We start from the raw sequence: 6,000 nt of genomic DNA on the forward strand, positions 1-6,000 counted from the left end.
GTGCAGCTATGGAGGAAAAACTCTCTACGAACCTTCTGTAATACCCTGCCAAACCCAAGAAGCTCCGAATGTCGGTTAGATTCATGGGTCTGGACCATTTTTTCACTGCCTCAACCTTTTGGGGGTCAATCTTAATTCCCTCACTAGACACAATATGCCCCAAGAAAGCAATAGCATTCATCCGGAATTCACACTTGAAAAATTTTGCATACAACTTATGCTCTCTGAGAGTCTGAAGGATAATTCGGAGGTGATTGGCATGGTCCTCCTCACTCTTAGAATAAATCAAGATATCATTAATGATAACTATGACAAACAGATGCAGAAACTGATGAAACACTCTATTCATTAGGTCCATGAAAGCTGCAGGGGAATTAGTCAACCCAAAGGACATGACTAAGAATTCATAATGACCATAGAGGGTTCGAAAAGCTATTTTGGGAATATCTGCCTCCCTAACCTTGAACTGATGATATCCCAAACGAAGGTCTATCTTTGAAAAATATCTAACACCCTGAAGCTGGTAAAAAAGATCATTAATTCTAGGAAGAGGATATTTATTTTTAACAGTAACCTTATTCAACTGAGGGTAATCTATGCACAGACACAGGGAACCATCTTTCTTATGCACGAAGAGTACAGGTGCACCATAGGGAAAAACACTAGGAAGGATAAAACTTTTATCTAGAAGATCTGCTAGCTGATCTTTAAACTCTTTCAGCTCTGCAAGAGCCATTCTATATGGTGGAATAGAGATAGGATGGGTGCCCGGCAACAAATCTATACCAAGTCTATCTCCCTATTAGGTGGTACCCCTGGAAGATCTTCGAGAAAAACCTCCAGAAATGTGTTACCATAGGGACTAACTGAAGAGATGGACTCTCAACATCAAAGTCATTTACTCAGATCAAATGATATAGACAACCTCTGGAAATGAGCTTACGAACTCTAAGATAAGATATAAAGTTCTCTCTAAGTGCTAGAGAATGTCCCTCCCACTCTATTATTGGTTTATTTAGGAAGGAAAAAGTGACTCTTCGGGTCCTACAATCTAATATAACATAACATGAATGGAGTCAGTCCATTTCTAGGATAGCATCAAAGTTAACCATCTCAATCTCTATGAGGTATACCACAGTATCTTGGTTATAAATAGATACAACACAATTTTTATACACCCTTCTAGATATAATAGAATCTCCCACTAGAGTGGAAACAAAAAAAGGCTCAGCAATTACATCGGGCTCAAACCCAAAACCAACAGCCACATAAGGGTTCACATAGGACAAGGTAGACCCGAGACCAAGTAACACATATACATCACGAGAAAAGATTTGCAATGTACTGATAAATACATCTGGGGAAGCTTCTGCATCCTGATGATTGGTCAAAGAATACAATCGGTTATGACCGCTCCCGATAGCTGAAGTGGCACCTTTAGAAGGGGGAGCTGTGGAGGTAGATTGGGACATAGCTCCCCCTACATTACCTCCAGTAGAAGGGAAATCTTTCTTAATGTGACCCACTTGACCGCAGGAATAACAGTTTCTCCTCTCGAATTAACACTTTCCAGGGTGATTCTTCCCGCAAGCACTAAACGGGGAAAAGATCTGGCGGGCTGCATCACGCTTTCCTGAGAATAGGTGTCCTTCATCCTCCATCCACTATTAGCCTAAGGATTCAAGGGTTACTGATCACGTGGAGGTCGGGGCATGGGGACGCTGACTATAGATTAAGCATTACCCCAGTTCTTTTTCTTCTGCCATTTGTTACTCCAATTACCACTCTGTTGCTGACTATGGCTCTGGTCTGCTGTCTTAGCTCTCTTTGCCTGCCTGTTCTTCTCTCTAGATTCTGCAATTATCTGCTTCTACTCCTCTACCTACTGCACAGAGACTTTTAGTCTAGAGAAGTCCATATCATTGTTTAGCATTGCCCTCTTACACTCAAGCACTAAGTCATTTGAAAGGCCAGATTTAAATTTTCTCATTCGGGCTCTCATATTACCAGTCATTTCCAGAGCATATCGGGCTAGTTGGTTTAACCTCAAAGTGTACTCTTTGACACTCAGTTTTCACTATTTTAGATTCATAAACTCTTCTGTTTTAGCCTTCCTCAACTCTAGAGAAAAGAACTGATCAAGGAAGGCTTCCACAAACTCGTTCCATACTGTGGGCTCAGCATTCTCACCCATCAAATTCTCCCACTAGCTATACCACTGATTTGCAACTTCTTTAAGCTGATAAGCTACAAATTTCACCCCTTCCACCTCGTCTATATGCATCACTTTGAAAATCTTCTCTATCTCATCCATAAATTCCTGTGGATCCTTCTCTAATTTGGTGCCAGTAAACTTGGGCGGGTTCATTCTTATGAACTGACCCACCATAGTAGCCTCATATATAACAGATGCAGACCCAATATTTTCTGACCATTGAGTCTGTGTGGCCACCAAATACGCCAACATGTGAATGGACTATCTGAATTCTGTATTAGAAATATCCCTTTGAGAAGACTGGGGATGGTTAATATTTATTCTTGGAGCCCGAGGAGGAATGGTCGGAATTCGAGGTACTCCTGGAGTAGAGATAGGTTCTAGGGTGTAAGCTCTGTTATAGATATGCATCCTATGAGTGGGACAAACCTCATCAGTCTGGGCGTTTTGATTGTTAGGGCGATGAGGAGGCATGGTTGTTTACTGAAATACAAGAGATTATTGATTAGAGGACATATTAGACTCCTAAGCATGAACTAAATCACAAAAAGGGTAAACATTCCCAAACACCTAGTAGCCTCCTGCTTATAAGTATGGTGCGCTACATACCCATAAACAAAACTCTACCCGACGCAATTTCGCATGCACCCTGGGACCATGACCCATGCTTTCATACCAAGTTTGTCACGACCCAAACTGGGGCCCTAACCGTGATAAGCATCCCGAACCATGAAGGCCCGTACACCCTTCTAACTTGTAATCGCATACACTACTCATATATAAAAGATAATGCAGAAATATATATATACTAAAATAGGAACATGTTCATAATTCTAAAATAAATTTTACAATGGAGTATGACATTCAATACTAACTAACAGCATCTGAAAACAATCTGTGAAATCTCTACTACAGTATCAATAACAACTATCTGGAAACTAGGGCAAGGCCCCTAGTATACCAAAACCATAGCCAATGATAAATGTATGGAAATAAATAGGCCTTCTAAAATATAAAAGGCTCACTGTAATACCCCATATTTTAAACTAGAATGACAATCCGTTATTCCTATGGTGGATGTTTCAAAAGCCTCAAATCCTATATAAATTTAGTGTGTTAATCAATTATGTAGTGTAGGAATCTATTTGAGCATGGATTTAGATCATAGAGGTCCCCTAACTCAAGTACAAGTTGAAAGCTTTCCTATCATTCAAGTTTTAGTGAGCGTCAAAACATTAGTCAACTTCAATCGACAATAACTCATTGTATATGACGAACTGGGTTGTTTTCTATATATCAAATGAAATCTATTTGAATTAAATTTCCAACGATACCAATTTTGCATAAATCTGATATCAGAGCAAAGAGTTATCCCCATTTTATCCTACCATGTCAAGCAGAAAAATGGTGACGACGTTTCTGACGGGCTATCACATTTCTGATGACCTTTTTGATGACGTCGTCACATTCTGACGACATTTTTGACGACGTCGTCAGCCCTGGGCAGATAATCAAGAATTTGGACCCCTTTTGTGATGACCAGTCATAACAGCCTATCACAGATCTGACGGCCTTTCACGGATGGCGTCAAGTATATTTTTCTAGCAATTTAAAGGCATTTTTTCAAGGGTATTTTGGTCTTTTTCCTTTAATTCCCATGACTTATAACCCTCAAGGAGCATATTATCTTCCATTCTCATTAGTTAAACATCTCAAAAAGCTCTCTCATACACTCTCAACCACAAGATTAGGGTTTTCTCTCAAGATCAAAACTCTCAAGAACAAGCCCTAGGGTTTTCATAGAAGAGTCTATTTCAAGGAAATTTCATCATCAATCTTCACGAAATCTTAATCTAAGGTATGCGTAGTGTCCATCCATGGGTCCCTTTCAACCATGGAGCTCAAGATCATGTTTTAAATTATAAATTGTGATTTCCTTGTTGTTTTATGACTATATTCATGTTAATGATTGTTGTTTGGATTCAAGGTTGTGTATTGATGTGTTTTTCATGAACCATGTGAATAGGTTAGTTGGAAACCCATAATTTGGGTGGTTCAAGATTTCTAAATTGTTTAAGTACACCTATGCTCAATATTATGCATGCAAGGTGTTTGATAAAATGCTTAGGATGCTAGAAATTCATGTTTACATGGTTACATGATATCTAAATGACAAGTCCATGTTAGCTATATACTTTAATATAAATTCCATGCTATTAATGTGTTGCTATTATTGTGGTATGAAGTATGTATGATAATGGAGATATACTATATGTACATGAAATATATCCATGCACTCCCTACCATGCTTAAGATGTTGAAAACTACATGAAGTATAATATGCCCTACTTATGACAATGTGAATTGTGGACTCCAATCTTATGATCAAGTCAATCATGTTGTGTCAGTTTCCTTCCATCAATTCCTGGGAGTATTTGTACCCGAAAATATAGTTGTGTGCCTAGAGCCATGTCATGTTATCATGATACTCTCAGTCAATCCATGATCAATAGAATTCAGTCAGTCATGGGAATCAGGAAAATCCAGTAACCTCAGTAATCTAAGTAGTTCAGTAATCTCAGTGATCTCAGTACTCAGTAATATCTGTAACCTCAGTATTCAAAGTCAATCTCAGTAATTTTACTACTCTCAACTAGTCCACAGAACTCCGTACATTCTGTTAGTCATCGGAATCCAGTAAACTTAGTTTAGCTCCGCTAAATAATACCACTAGTATCAGTCTAGTTAATCATTATCAGTTTAGCTAATCAGTTCAGTTCAGTTCAGTTATTCAGTTCAGCCCAGTTATTTAGTTCAGTGGCTTTGAGATGGGAGTAGATTCAGCATCGAGTGAGCCTAGGGATGGGGACTCACCCACTAGATTAGGACTGATATCCTAGAAGCAATCCCTAAGTTCCAAAACTATGTAGCCAGCGTAGGCATAAGATGTCACCCGTTAGATAGGACTAACATACTCAAGGGTCACACGTTAGCACATTTATATGTATAGGACTGATCCCAGGAGTCACCCACTAGATTAGGAATGACTCCACAGTAGATGTCTTTACTGGTGGCACGGTCCTGACAACCTTCCAGTCAGGGCAGATATTGGACCCCAGTCAACCTAGCTTGGGGTATGTCAGTTAGATGAACACATCCCACAGATTTAGTTATAGATTTAGGACTGTCAGATACAGTCAACTCAGCTTAGTAGTACAGATTCAGTACTATTAGATACAGTCAATACTTATCATTGTAAATAGACTTCAAGATCACCCATTAGCTAGGATTGACCTCAACTATGATTAAACAGTATCAGAATCATTAGATTTAAAGATCATCCGCTAGATAGGACTGATCTCAGACTAAGTCAAATCATCCTTATTATTAGTATACTCATGATCACCAGCTAGATAGGACTGATCTCAAATTTAGTTACTCTTAGTAGAATGGAACTCAGATAGTTCCATCAGAACTTAGACTATCAGATATAGTAGCTCAGTATCAGTTACATCAGTTAGGCCGATCATCATAATTATATCAGTTATATCAATTTTTTGAACTCATGTATCAGTCATATAGGTTATTAGAATTCATGATATCGGTATTCAGCTTTAGGACTGTCCGACACAGTCAACCAGACCAGTTCTTCATAATTTGAACTGTTAGAAATAGTCATTCATCTATTCAGTATCTCAGTATCAGTACACTCATGTTGTCAGTATTCAGACTCAGTAGTCAGTATCTCCACGAATTCAGTTACAGTTATGTATGCATATATGTAT

The sequence above is a fragment of the Capsicum annuum genome, chromosome 10 (genome assembly GCF_002878395.1).
Source record: "Capsicum annuum cultivar UCD-10X-F1 chromosome 10, UCD10Xv1.1, whole genome shotgun sequence".
Taxonomy (NCBI): domain Eukaryota; kingdom Viridiplantae; phylum Streptophyta; class Magnoliopsida; order Solanales; family Solanaceae; genus Capsicum; species Capsicum annuum.